The sequence below is a fragment of the Amborella trichopoda genome, chromosome 2 (genome assembly GCF_054954075.1).
Source record: "Amborella trichopoda isolate Santa Cruz 75 chromosome 2, AtrichopodaSantaCruz75HAP2 v2.0, whole genome shotgun sequence".
Classification (NCBI taxonomy): Eukaryota; Viridiplantae; Streptophyta; class Magnoliopsida; order Amborellales; family Amborellaceae; genus Amborella; species Amborella trichopoda.
The window spans coordinates 64,413,997-64,429,770 of record NC_142337.1 but is presented as its reverse complement, the minus strand read 5'-3'; positions in this window follow the sequence as shown (position 1 = coordinate 64,429,770).

The following is a 15,774-nucleotide window of genomic DNA, read 5'->3' as shown; positions in this document are numbered from 1 at the left end:
TTAAATTTTCGATTATTTATAAATCAGAATGGAAAAGATTTTGTGAAAGACAGAGGAAAGAGGTTAGAACTTTGGCAAAAGAAATAATAAAATAATTTGTTTCTTTAATGTGATGATGGTTTCTTTGGCTAGTTGGAACATTTTAGAAAGCAAGAATAATATTGTCTCCCTATAATGAAAAGAAGAAGACCACTTCTTGTCAAACACTACCTTACAAATTACAACTTTAATTCCCTCTCTCTTTCTCTTTTTTTTTTTTTTTCTCTCTCTCTAGTTTTCTACCTCTCTCTTTCTCTCTCTAGTTTTCTACCTCTCTCTTTCTCGCTCTCATGGCTTTCTCACTTCTAAGACAGACAAACAGTCTCTTGATTTATCTCTCCTTTTTTATCTCTCTCTTACGATTTTTCTTTTTTATCTTTCTCTCTCTTATGATTTTTTCTTTTTTATCGTTCTCTCTCTAACCGTTTATGATCTTTTCCTTTTGGATGAAGTTTGCATAGGGCTTAAGCTTTTTGAAAACAAAATAAAACCGCACTTTAAATCCCCATTTATAAAGCACTTTCGACAACGAAAATCTCCATGATGATTCTAAAATCAATTGCCATCACTTATAATACATTTAATCGTAAAAAAATATACAGATCTTGTGGATATGAACGCTTAATTTTAAGGTGAATTGGACAGTTTATGTAATTTGTTACACCACACATTTTTTAGATGTCAAAATCTTAATTTGTTTTCACAAATAATATCTTCAGGCCGAGATGACCCTTGTAAAGGTTTTTCAATACTTGAATTATAATTTTGATGAATTATAAGGTGGGTTTTATTTATCTTGATAGGGCTGCAGCCCTTTCAAACCATTTCCCTTTTCTTTTTGATCTCTCTTGGTTTCTTTTTCTTTTAGTTGGGGTGGCTCACCCAATTTTCCTCATTGGCCGCGTGAACTTATCTTAAAAGCAATGGACTTTTTGATGCTTTTTATTTATTATTATTACTATTTCACAACTTTTTGATGCTTCAATTTATTATTATTACTTTTTCACCCATGAACAAAGAAAAAGACGGGTGGTAATGCCCAATCCTATATTTTAAATTGAATGGCATCGGCAATGCTAATCGACATGCTTTAGGTTTGAAGGTTTAACACGGTAGATATTCATGTAGGAAAAAGTTTTTTTTAAGGTATGACATCTTAAAATGTAGAATTAAGATGAATATCTATAATCTTTTGATGTTGGAAAAACATCTAAATGATCATCTTGATATCAAGATATATTGACGTGGAAAAAAAATAGATTTCAAGTTTTAAAAATAATATATGTTGCAACACATTATTTGGACGGTCCATTTTTTAAATTTTATTGTGTTTGTAGATTTGCTTGATTAGAACTATTTTTGGAGTTCAAAATTTTATAATTTGATATAAACATAGATTCTTGTACCATCCTAAAGATTTTTGACTCTAAAATTACTTCTCATGGCAAAGTTTGGAAGTGCATTTTAATTTGATTGTTTAAGGTTGCAACCTTATGCAAACCACATCCATACATGTACATATTGTTTATAAAAAGGTACTACAAAAAAACTATTTATTTTTAATACAAAGAGGTTACAATCACTATTATTCATCATATTTTAAATCGGGTAGTTATAAGTGTGTTACTACCGACTACACTCAAAATGAAATTTTTTTTTTTAACTTCGTGACACATTCTAAGCCATCCAATTTGATATTTAATGACTAAGAGTGAGTGTGACCTCCTTATAACAATGATCTATGATTTCATAGTATGCATTTCTAGTATGTCAAAAAAATTTATGCTCCCATGAGAGTTTAGAAGTATTTTAGGAGCTTGAATTTTGGGATGTTCATTCCAAGTCATCCAATTTGATATCTACTAACTAGGATTGAGTGTGATCACCTTATAACAATGGTATATGATCTCATAATATGCATTTCTAGTATGTCAAAAAATTTTATATTCCCGTGGGAGTCTAGATGTATTTTAAGAGCTTGAATTTTTGAGATGTTCATTCCAAGCCATCCAATTTGATTTCTAATGGCTAGAAGTGAGTGTGACCTCCTTATAACAATGATATATGATATCATAATCTGCATTTCTAGTATATCAAAAAAAATTATGTTCTTGTGGGAGTCTAGAAGTATTTTAGGAGCTTGAATTTTGGGATGTTATTTGTTCAACCTAGTCAAGCTAGCAACCAAAATCTCACAAAAAAAAAAAAAAAATTGTTATCTGCCACATCCCAAAATTGAATACAGACCATTCAATTTACAGAGTGAGAGATCCAGTTGTTGGATCTCATAACTCAAATCTTAAACTTTATTTGAAAATGTTCATAAAACGATATCATATAGACTCCAAAATTTCAAATAAAAAAAATGCCTCTAAATAACTAATTTTCTAACAAAGCAAGTGTACAGTGTGCTTCTTAAAGAGCATAGCATAACCCCAATAAAATATACACTCAAACTAAGGAGAAAATGAAAAATAAATGTGTCTATTTTTGTCGCTTTTCGTCGTTGTCATTAAACTCAACTAATCAGAGTCAGCTACACAAATCCTGGTCTGTCATTTTGCTCTGTTAAGGATCATACCCTCAGTGAAGCCATAATCTCTATATCTTTTCTCACAACTTTCATATATCGCTTTCTAATCTATTTAAATTTGAAATGAATATTAATTAAGAGAACACTGTACGTAGAGATCGCACTCGTGAGATGCACAACTGTAACCGAACTGTATGCTTTACTTTTTGTTGGATTGGTGTGGGGTTTGAATTTATAGCATGAAAGGGTTTGTGGATTAGTTTAGCAACTCTAAATATTTTTTTTAATTCTAATTTCTTTTGTTTCATAAAAAGCATGGCTTTAGATGTTAATTCAATATTATCACAACTATAACATCTTCTTCCTCGACCTAGAATTAGAAAGGAATTTATACCATACCACACATAACGAGTTGTGTGTAATAGAGGCATCCACTATGGCATGTGGAAACAATTCAGTGTGCATATCACGTGAATATAGTGTATATGTCATATACTTTTCCAACCGAAAAAACTCTCTCCTCCCCCTTTCTAACCTAAAATATTTCTCTCTCCTCCTCGCTCTAACCTAAAATCTCCTACCAGGGTTGGCAATGGACTAGACCTAACTCAGATCCGGATATGGGTTCAAAAATTGAACCCTGTTGAATCGGTTTGTGTCCAAATTTTAGAGCTGAACACTATTTAGGTATGTGTTCAGGTCTCACATTATATAAGGTCTCAATTTATAAAATATACATTCAAATATATTTAAGGATATAGATATTATGATTTTTTAGTCAGATCCAATCGGGTCCAGTCCCAGCCCTAGCCCTGCCTGTTTCCAGCACTACTCATAACCACATGATCATAGATTATCCGGCTAGCCAATTTCAGTATATTTTCTCCTTGCATGGAACCAACTCTCTCTCACTCACACAGTGTTATGTCATGACAAGAGCTCCTAAATGCTATAAATATTGGAGCTCCTAAATGCTAACCGAGTTATAAATATTTGGAAAATGGTTTGATAGGGCTCCTGCCCTATCAAAATAAGTAAAGCGTTACCTTATAACTCATCCAGAATTACAATTCAAGTATTGGAAAACCTCTACACCTATCATCTTGACTTGAACATTATGGTTGTAAAAAAACTTAAGATTTTCAACTCTAAAAATAGTGTATATTCTAACAAATTATCTAGACCATCCATTTTGCCCTAAAAATAAATGTTCACATATCTGCAAAATCTATACCAATTTTTTTAGTTTTAATTTTTTTTTTGGTGTTGAAAATTGATTTTAGAGCCATCATAGAGATTTTTTTTGTCAAAAGTGTTTTTCAAATGAAAATTTGAAGTAACGTGTTATTTTGTTTTCATAAAACCTAGGCCTCATAGAAACCTAGGCCTAAATATGGTTGGCGTGCTATTATAACGGCCCTAAACTATTATCGAATATTCAAATACAACCACATGGAATGGAAAAGCCTCTATACAGAGTCCACGTGACGTGGACCCTCAAACGTGCACAAGCACATTTTGTGGTTCATAATTAGATAAAGTGTATAGCCACAATTGCATTATTTTACTTTTAATTTTAAAAAAAGTGTATGTAAGGTTGTAACTTTGAAATGTAGAATTAAGGTGTACTTCAAAAATCCATTGGAAAAGGCTGTTTGGATGTTGGAAAACGTTTTGATTAATTATCTCATTGTCGAGATACATGAATATAAAAAAAAAAAAAGATTTTGAACCTTAAAAATAGTACATTTTGCAATACACTATCTGGACCATCAATTTTCAAGATTTTCATGTGTTTGTAAATCTACTTGATTTGAATTATGTTTGTACTTTAAAATTTTATAATTAGAGATGAAAATGGATTATAAGCCTATCTTAAGATTTGTTGATTTCAAAATTACATCTTATGATAATGAAGGTGCACCATTGTTTAAGGTTGCAGCAAACCACACCCTTTAATTTTTAACATAAATTAGATTTATATGAAATTTTACAGATGCATGCATTATATCCATGGTCTTCTAAATTATGTCAACCACCCATCACAGTCCAAAGATGATCATGATGGTCTTATGACTTGATCGAATCAATCATGGATCGTGATGGTGTATAACTTTTGGAAACCACCCATCATGGGCCTAAGTTTTTAACTTAGGGCAACTCTAATTTAACTGATGGTTGGTAACGTGATGGTTGGTTCCTCTTACTTGTACAACCATCACAATTTTAAGAGGACCATGATGGTTCTCGTGAGTTAAATTTTTTAAATTTCAACATCATAGTTGAACTTCACGGTCTTAGTAGGACCCTGAAGGATATTTTAGGCAAAAAATACAAATTATTGAAAAAAAAAAAAAAAAAGGAAAAGAAAAGAAAAGAAAGGGGCTATGAATGAGGTTTTCAAAAAAATAAGATTTTTTTTATATAATTTTTTTAAAATAATATTTTTTATAATTTCCCTTGTTATTATATCCCTTAGGCAAATTGTCAACAATGAACAGGCTCCAACAACCCAAAGCTACTATACATACTAGTGGGATGCATGGGATGCAAGTGCTTTCTTATGTGTCATAAAAGCAAGAGAACTATAATACCCACTCAATTCCAATCTCTAAATTTAAATAAATAACTCAATAAAACAAAGTGAAAACAAATATCATAGAGCCCGGCCCTACTACCCAAAGGGCTGGCCCAGACCTTACCAGGCCCAAAAGGCCCAGGCCCAGTCCTGGCCTTAGCCCTATCAAGGGTGGGCTAAGCTAGGTGCGGCCAAATAAGACAAAATTAAAACAAAAGGAAATACACAAAAAAAAGTGGCAAGGCCCAGTTGGCCTTAGCCTAGGCCTAGCTCGGCTGGCCTTGGCGCACGCCTTACCCTCAGCCCGTGGTTACCCGACTGTAGCTCTAATGCCACATTTTGTGGTCCAGGCCCTAATTTTTAAGTATAGGCTGACCTTACCGGTCTGGGCCACTTGTGTGACAACCTAGATTTTTTGCCGGCTACTTAGAGTGCATGGCGGGATAAGGAGGGAGGAGGGATAGTAGAGCACACGACAATGAAGAGCGCAACACTACGAGTGATCGAGAGGTAACGCCGCGCTCATCAAGAGAAGGAGCGCCGGCTGTGTTGTTGCCGCTTGTACTATCGCCGACTGTGAAATAAGGGAAGTGACTATGCGCGCGTCAGAAGAATAAGACAGAGCACGTGGTGATGTGCACACAGCTATAGGAGAAAGAAGAACAAGAGAGAGAGTGCGCGACAATGTGCGCATGGTGATAGGAGAAAGAAGAAGAAGAGAGAGAGAGAGCGCGGCAATGTGCATGTGGCGATAGGAAAAAGAAGGAGCGCTGCGTGTGAACTGTGCTTTTGCCGGCTGTGTCGCTGCCGCCTGTGCTTCCGCCGGCTGTGATGTTGCCGCCTGTGCTTCTGCCGATTGTGTTTCGCCATGTGTGCACAACCGGCTGTGTCGTTGGCGTGCATATGTTGATGGTGCCACTTGTTGAGTGCATGCTATTTGAGTGCCACTTGTCCAGATTTTGAAGTCTTTTGGTGCTACTTGGACAGCCACCCCACTCTCATGAGTACTTAAGCCTTCTCTCTCACCCCCGTCACTCACTCTTCCCTCATATCTTCTCTCTCTCTAAGGCAAAGGTTTGAAGACGTGATGTTGGAGGGCAGCCATTATTGGGAGGGTGAGAGCTGTGAAAGGAAGATTGGAGAAGACACTATTATTGTTCAAGTAGGTGGATCCCTCACCATTGCATTGTAGTTATAAGGATGCATGGAATTTTATACATATGATATGATAAATGAAAGTGTATGTGATGTAGAAAAAGTTTGTCTTGTTCACTAAAATTTGGGGCTTTTATTCTATGATAATGGTGGACCCTATGAAAGAATGTATGATTATGACATTATGCAAAAAATGCATGTTTATGTGTGTACATTGTGAGAAAATAGTTGTTATCATGTTCTTCACCATGAAATGAAAGTTATGGAATGCGTGCTTGAGACATGTCTTATGCCACTGTGAAATTCCAAAAATATGTATGTTCTTAAAAGAGGTTTTTGAATAGTCAAATAATATCCGATTGACCCCAAATCATCTTCATTGGAAAGATATGTGAGTCTAGCAAAATGTTCGTTTTTACCCAATGTCAAATTCTTTATAAATGAAGTTATGATTCAAAATGTATGGATAGGTCACTATTGACTGTTTTCCAGAATTTTCACTAGTATTGTTGTAGTCACTGGTTTTAACTAGCCAAACGAGGTCCATTTTTAATCAAACTACTGCCATTTGAAAGGTCTTTGAGTGGGCTAAAACTTGCATGCATAAATTATTTTGAACTTCTTCTTAGATTGGAAGTTATACACCATTTTATGAAGATATGTCACTGTAGACAGTATCGATAAAATTTAGAACTATCGCCTTATTTGGCATGAATCTTTGAACTACCAAATAGAGTCCAAGTACTTTCAAATTTACCTTGTTAGAAAGATATATGTCTTGGCTTAAACTTTGATTTTGAAACCATCTCAAGTTGCTTTACGGTTTGAGAGTTATAGTGATATGAAGCAGGGTATATTGCTATCCCCTGTATACAGCAGGATGCAGCTAGTAAACCCTTACCTCTTTGAATCTTTAAGAGGTCAAACGAGGTCCAATTGTCTTTAAACCACCCCCATTTGAAAGATTGATGTGTTTAGTACAAAATGGGTTTTGAAACCGTTTTCAAACTCTAAACAGTCCAAAACATGGTGAGCGCATGTTATTGCCCTCGATGCATGAACTGAGCGGTAAGACTTAAATGGAATAATGTTATTATTATTGTGGTACTGTCATTGTGATACTGTTAAAATTTGATATGCTATTAGCAGATGTAATACTGATATTGTGTTACTATGATATGTAAATGGGCACCTATTGTGTGAATAATGGTACAATACTACTTATGTGAAATGTAAATGGGCACCTACTGGGTGAATAATGGTGACGTGCTGATTATGTGATATGTGAATGGGCACCTACTGTGTGAATAATGGTACGGTGCTACTTATGTGATATATCAATAGGCATCTCCTGTGTGAATAATAGTGTCGTGCTACTTATGTGATATGTGAATGGGCACCTACTGTGTGAATAATGATGTCGACAACTGTGATCTTTCCCTAACTCCCCATGATAGGACGAGAGTTGGGATGTGAATGTGAATATTTGGGAGGGTCTCCCAGATCTATATGAGCACTACATATTGGGTCACCAAATGGTAGTGTAATACTCTCTTGCCATAAGGGCATAAGGAGAGGATCGAATCTGGCAAGGCCACACTGCCTATCGAAAACCCCAAAGCGCGATGGGGATGTGTGTTTGAGTGAGGGCAATACGAAGTGGGGCACCCACTTGTCATTGTCCTCCATCCTGAATGAGGGTAGAGGTTTCAAGCAACAGGATTGGCTTAGCCTGAGTGATAAAACTTCTACTTCAGGAGTAGGCCTTACTAGTTTTGTAACTGTGATATGTTGTCCTTACTGTTCTGCTTTAAATAGGGTGAATGTGACTTATGCATTGCATATTAAGCTGCTTTTATCATATTATTGTTAGAGTGTTGAGAAGCATGTTGGGTGAATATGTGTACGTTGCATATTGTTATCACTGTTATACTAGTCGAAATGCAATGCTGTAGTCATGCTTACTGGGCTTTTAGCTCATTCCATCTTATTTACATAACTGTAGAGTGAAGGGAGTTGGCATTTGTGCTAAAGGTGGGTAGCCGTTTGGGGGTTTGAAGCTCGAAGTTAAGAAGTTTGAAAAGCGGCCTTCTAAAGACTTTTATAGTATGTTTTGGTGGTCTCAACGATATGATGTATATTTTATTTTATGTACTTTTTGGACCAGTAGTGCCTTGAAGGAATTGTAAGAACTTTTGGATATTGAATGAATGAGATGGTTGTACTTTTGAATTGATATTTGTATGTTTAATAGATCTATTTGAGTTTTCTTTCATGGTTTGCTCTTGATCCCATGTTTTTATGTGTTGAGCCACTCATACCTGAGTGACGTTCGCGACCTCCGGTCGCGATCCCACGCTCTATCACCTTCCAGCAGGGGTCAGAGGGCAGGGTTGTGACAACCTGGCACATTGCCACCCCTATAAATATGTTGTTTTCTTTTAGTAAATGAAAGAATAGTTATTTTTCTAGGGACAATTTTTTTTTCAAAAAGAAACAATATAATATAAAGAGGATTAGGAAGAGACGAGATGTTTTTTATTAGTGGCACTCCCTTTTTAAATTAATTTTGAGACATTAAATTAGATTATGGACTACGGTACCCTACATTGGTCTCCTACAATAGGTACCCTACCATATAGTATCTTTATATTTGTACGGTCTACCCCTTAGGGGACACAATAACACCTACCAAATGTGGATGGAATGTCTAATGCAGTTATCAGTCACTTCAAAAAAAAATTTACCACTAAGATAAAGATCACACCTTGGTTATCTAGAGTGGGTTTTAGATGTCTTTCGGCTGATTTGATATTATTGCTTGAAAGGGATGTTTATTTGGAAGAATTGAAAAACTAGTTTTTGGGCTTCCCAAGGATAAGGCACCTAGATCTAAAAGTTTTCCACTATTATTTTTCCACAAATTTTGGAGTTTGGTATCTTTGGAGTTGTTGGAAATTGTATGTTGTTTTTTGCATAGTGGTGAACTCTTTAAAGGTGTTAACTCCACTTTTATCGCCTTTATTCCCAAAAAGTCAGTTATTGGGAGCTTTAGTGATATGAGGCTGTAACAATCCTAAACTTTTGAAAAAAAAAAAAAAAGAAGAAGAAGAAGAAAATAAACTTTTAATACATGATGATTCGTTTGAACATGATGGTCCTTAGGGACCATCTCTACTTTTCAAAGCTTTTGCTTTGGATTAACTTTTGCTTTGCCTTTACTTTTTTTCCTTTGGCTGCTTTTGCCTCCTGCTGCTTGCAGCTGGCAGCGTCCTTTAGCGGACGTGGTTTTCGTACGATAAAAGTCTGCTTTTAACGCGACACCTCAGGTATGAGGTAGAGCGTAATAAAACAATATAATAATACGTTATAAGAATTTAAATAGGGGATGTGAGCACTCCCACCCTAAAACAAAATTTTGAGATCTCTCTCTGGTCGAAACACAGTGAACTTCTCTCTCGAACCGAATTTTTTATCAGAAGCTCCCTCTCAAATAATTGTGGGTAAGTGACATCGTCTTTCTGAAAAATAGTCTATTTTTAATAAATAGTGATATTTCCGTCTAGGATCTTTATTTTATCAGTTTTATGAGTAAGTGACATCGTCTTTTTGAAAAATTGTCTATTTTTAATAAATAGTGATATTTTCGTCTAGGATCTTTATTTTATCAGTTTTATGAGTAAGTGACATCGTCTTTCTGAAAAATAGTCTATTTTTAATAAATAGTGATATTTCCGTCTAGGATCTTTATTTTATCAGTTTTATGAGTAAGTGACATCGTCTTTTTGAAAAATAGTCGGTTTTAAATAAATAGTGATATTTCCGTCCAGGATCTTTATTTTATAAGTTTTATGTGTAAGTGACATCGTCTTCCTGAAAAATAGTCTGTTTTTAATAAATAGTGATATTTCCTTCCAGGATTTTTATTTTATAAGTTTTATGTGTAAGTGCACGTCTTTCTGAAAAATAGTCTATTTTTAATAAATAGTGATATTTCCTTCCAAGACCTTTATTTTATAAGTTTTATGTGTAAGTGACATCGTCTTTATGAAAAATAGTCTATTTTTAATAAATAGTGATATTTCCGTCTAGGATCTTTATTTTATCAGTTTTGTGTGTAAGTGACATCGTCTTCCTGAAAAATAGTCTGTTTTTAATAAATAGTGATATTTTCGTTCAAGATATTTATTTTATAAGTTTTGTGTGTAAGTGACATCGTCTTCTTGAAAAATAGTCTGTTTTCAAAAAATAGTGATATTTCCGTCCAGAATCTTTATTTTATAAGTTTTGTGTGTAAGTGATATCGTCTTCCTGAAAAATAGTATATTTTTTATAAATAGTGATATTTCCGTCTAAGATCTTTATTTTATAAGTTTTGTGTGTAAGTGACATCGTCTTTCTGAAAAATAGTCTGTTTTTAATAAATAGTGATGTTTCCGTCTAGGATCTTTATTTTATCAGTTTTGTGTGTAAGTGACCTCATTGTCTCGAAAAATAATCCATTCTTTTTAAAAATGAAATGAAATAATTATTTCTGCTTATTATTATGAATTTTAGGCGCGATAAATTTTATGCGCACGTGACCTCATTATCTTGAAAAATAATCTTTTTAATAAAAATTGTGATATTTTATCTATGTTAGAAATTTTGAATGCTGTAAATTAGAAAAATAAATTTATTTATTTTTCTTGTCTATTGTTAGAAATAAATGTGATATTTTTGCTTTTAGTAAAATTGTGATATTTCTTTCTACTGTTTTGAATATTTAGACATTGTAAAACTCCTGTGCAAATGACTACCTTATTATTTAAAAATTGATATTTTTGCAATTGATTATAGTATTGTGGTGAAATGTTTATTTGCAAATTAACATCCCATAAATTGTGATAATTCTGTATTCTTGAATTTTTATAAGAGTTTTTCTATACATATTAAAATGGCAATTATGCTAGAATGCCTTTACAAACTGCTACCTTTCTAAATTTGAGCCCAAAATATTTGATTGGTTATTTTTGAAACGTTATTAAAAGTGACCATTATTAATGGTTTTAGTGAAATTCATATTAGTGATTTCAGTGACATGTTGAGTACATGATATTTGCTGCTTTCGAATGTTTAAAGAGATTTAGAAATAATTTAAGTATGCAAGTGGACTCATCCGGTTCGCCGGTGAGGTATAAGTGGACTTATCCGGGACGCCGGTAGGGATTAAGTGGACTCATCCGGTACGCCGGTGAGGTATAAGTGGACCTGCAGGGATTAAGTGGACCTATCTGGGACGCCGATAGGGATTAAGTGGACCTATCAGGACGCTGATGGGGTATATAGGTGACCTACTTGGGACGCCAGTAGGGTATTTTTTGAAATCTTTTGAATTATGCATTGACGCGTTAAAGTGTTATGTGCATTTCAATTATTCGGATTATACTTAATTATGCATTTATTGAAAGTAAAACTGTTGATGCATTTCTGTTAATAGATCTTCTTTTTGAAAATATTGATATCTTTCAACCATGATTATTTTTAGGACTATGATGATCACTTACTGAGTAGCCAAACTCATCAAACTATGGTAAACATTTTTCAGGATAACTGCGGTTTCATTTGTGTCCTCGTCAAGATCAACTTTGGAAAGATATTGTAGTTTTGCTTAAACTTTTTTTTTTTGTTACTTTGTAAGACCTCGCCACTGTAAATTTGTCCTATCAATAGATGTATATATGTTTTGTCTGTCACATCTCAGGAATAACAGTACTGTAAATTCTTGGGGTGTGACAGAGGCCCATTAGCTTTCTCTCGAGGATTTATAAAATTATCGCTAAGGTTATGACTGAAAGACTTAAAATGGTATTACCGTCGAAGGTTATCACGGGCTGCAGTTTGCTTTCATCAAGGATATGATGATTACCGACAGTGTTTTAGTTGCACATGGGTGGATTCATTCGAGAGCTCTAAGTGGTTGTGCATGGGTCGTAATCAAATTGGATATGAAAAAAGCTTATGATAGGGTTGAATGTAATATTCTTTTAGAAATTATGAAGTATATGGGATTTAGGGAAAAATGGAGAAGTTGGATGTATGAGTGTTTATCCTCTAGACATTTTTCTATTCTTTTCAAAGGTTACCCTATCCATTTCTTTTGAGCCTCGTCAAGGTAATGATTTGTCCCCTTTCCTATACGCCATTTATGCTGAGTACTTTAGTTGTTTTGTTCGAAATGTTAAAGCAAAAGGGTGTTTTAGAGGATTTATTATGCCTAATAATGGTCCATGTATATGGCACTTACAATATGCTGATGATACACTCCTTTTTGTGAAGCTAATTGTGACCAAATCGAAAATATTGCTACATTTTTTCAATGTTGTGAAGTAGCTTTGGAGATTAAAGTTAATTTTGAAAAGTCTGCAATAATTGGTATGAATTGTAATGACTCTATGGTCCGTGACATTGCAGGGGTGCTGAGTTGTAAGGTGGAAGTTTTCCCTATTTTGTATTTGGGGATGTCAATTTTAGATGGTCGCCTACCTATGGCCATTTGGAACAAAGTGATTTAGATGATACAAGTTAAGCTTGATTTATGGAAGTATAAATACTTATTTTTTGTTGTAGGATTACCTTGGTTAAAGCTTGTCTGTCAAACTTGCCAATCTATCAGATGTCTTTACTGCATATTCCTTCTCGGGTTGCCAAGAAAATTGAATCCTTAATGTGAAACTTTCTTTGGGGGTTTTTTTTAACTCCAAAAAATATCATCTTCTAAGATGAGACAGAGTGTGTACTCCTAGAAAAGAAGGTGGTTTGGGTATTAGGAAAATTAGATTGGTTAATCAGGCCTTGCTGCATAAATGGTGGTGGAGAAGCTTAAACTTCAAATACTAATTATGGTATCAAGTTATTTCTGCTAAATATGAAGACGATAGATTTAAAATGTGGGCTGAGAAATGATACAAGAGAGATGTCTTACTGCTGGAGATCCATTAACTCGTATAAACCATTGATCCATAGGGATATTAGGTGGAATCTTGGGGATGGCTATAATATCACCTTTTGGTACCATAAATGGTTAGGTGATTCCCCTTTGAAATATATATTCCGTTTGATTTTTTAGCGCATGGATAATACCAATGCCGTTATCTCTGATATTTTTGAAATCAGAGGCAATTAAGTTCTTTGGAATTTAGTCCTCCCCTATAATAGAATTTCATACCATAATTTTCAGGAATATGTTCGCTTATTAGCACTTCTACAAGAGGTGTATATTTCGCAAAATGCAGTTGATGAAGTTGTTTAGGAGCTTGATTCATATGGACTATTTTCGGTGAAGTCAATGTATAATCTACTTTTCCATGATCACTGGAGGTGGTCTATGCCAAAAATTGCAGTTGTCTGAAAGTGGCCCTTGCCGCTTAAGATTCAAGCATTCTTGTGGCTAGCAGTGCAAGATAAGGTTCTCACTGTTGATAACCTTATCCACAGAGGGAAGATCTTGCCAAATATTTGCTTATTATACAAAAATGATGTTGAATCAGGTGCTCATCTATTTTTACATTATTCTTTTATGCTTAAAATTTGGCATTGGTTCTTTGACCAGCTTGGGTGCTATGGTTATGCTTACGGCAATTAAAGGGATTATTTCGAATTTAGGAGTTTCTTGGCTTCCACAAACTGGTGTGGTAATTTGGCAAATTGCAAGAGGGCTGATTCTTTGGGAAGTTTGGAATGAGAGAAATCGAAGAGTGTTTGAAGGGATTTGTTTGCCTATGGAAAGTATTTTCGATAAAATTTTACATTCTATTTGGCTTTCATGTTCAATCACAAAAGAAGGCAAAGATATCCTTGAAGTGGACGTTAGGAGAAATTTAACAAATCTTTTCCATTTAAGATCTTTTAAGTATAGGCCTCAAGGGAGAAAGATACTCCTTACCGTTGAGGTTTTTAAACTTAATTTTGATGGGAGCTCTTTAGGAAATCCGGGTCCTGCTGGCTTCGGAGGAATGGTGAGGGATTGGAGTGGATTTGTTGTCTTTTCTTATACAGACCCATTGGGACACAAAACTGCAAATGGTTCGGAATTATTGGCTCTCTTCTATGGTTTAAAATTCTTTATGGCAAGGAATTTAGGGTCTCATTGTGTGGTGGAAGGTGATTTTTTGAATGTCGTAAAGTGATGTAATAAGGAGCAAAAACCACCTTGGGAACTTCGGTCCATCTTGTTACAAATTTGGGATATGTCTTGACCTTTCCTTTTCTCCTTTGTGTATGCCTTCCGTGAGGCCAATGTTTTAGCAAACTTCCTTGCCAAAAGAGGAACCTCTTTAATTGAGACTGTCGTCTCATATTCTGTAATTTCTTTCAATCGTTGATTAATAAAGTTATGAATTTCTATCAAAAAAAATTTACACCTACCAAATTATCCATGATGCTATATTTTTCATCTCAACAAAGGCGGTTAGGATTCAGGTGCACCTCAAAAATCCCTTGAAAAAGGCTGTTTTAATGTTGGAAAACAATCTAATCGATCATCTTGAATTGAGACTTATAGATATAGAGAAAAGAAAGATTTTAAATCTCAAAAATAGTACATCTTGCAACACATTATTTGGACCGTCCATTTTTAAGATTTTCATAGATCTACTTGATTTGAATCATTTTTAGAATTACAATTTTTATAATTAGAGATGAAAATGGACCCTTCCTAAGAATTTCCGATACCAAAATTGTATTTTATAACAAAGTTTGCATGTGCATTTTTTAACCTTTCAACCTTATGTAAATCAAAAGTATTAAAGAACTTGAAAATCCAAAATCGCTTCTGAACATACTCATATATGGTGATTATAAAGTGGATCCTAGAATTAAAGTTTGAGAAAGTCCTCTTAAGTGGGTGTTTTGCGGAAGGGAACGAATCTTCTGTAGGTTATTTGTTTACGAAACAATGAACAAGAGCTAGTTTTTTCACAGGAATCTTATGCAGGTTCTCTGTTTATGAAACAATAGTCAAGCTCAACTTTTATATTTTTTCCTGCATTTTCTACTCTTTTTTTATTTATGGTTTCTGTTTTATGTTGGATCATTGATGTGATTGATACATGTCAATATAAGACACCCGCATTGATCGACTTGGATCAATACAATGGAAGATCCAACACCCGATTTCGAGTTTCATAAAATAGACCAAAATCATGATTAATCAAGAATAAAAAAAGAGTTGACGCACATTATTTATTTATGGCTGTAGTTTGTAAGGTACATAAGCGTAAACAATTAAAGTAAGGCACACCTATTGTCCCAAAAGATGTGGTTCAAGTGCCAAAAACCTTGAAATGGCCAGTAGTGTTATATGGATCAATGTCTATAAGTGTCTAGTGTGTCGGTCTAAAAAGTATGTGTAAATAGATACATCATTATGTTTATTGTTATAAATAAAATATTTTAACTAATATATAATAATACTTTCCAATTTATGAAC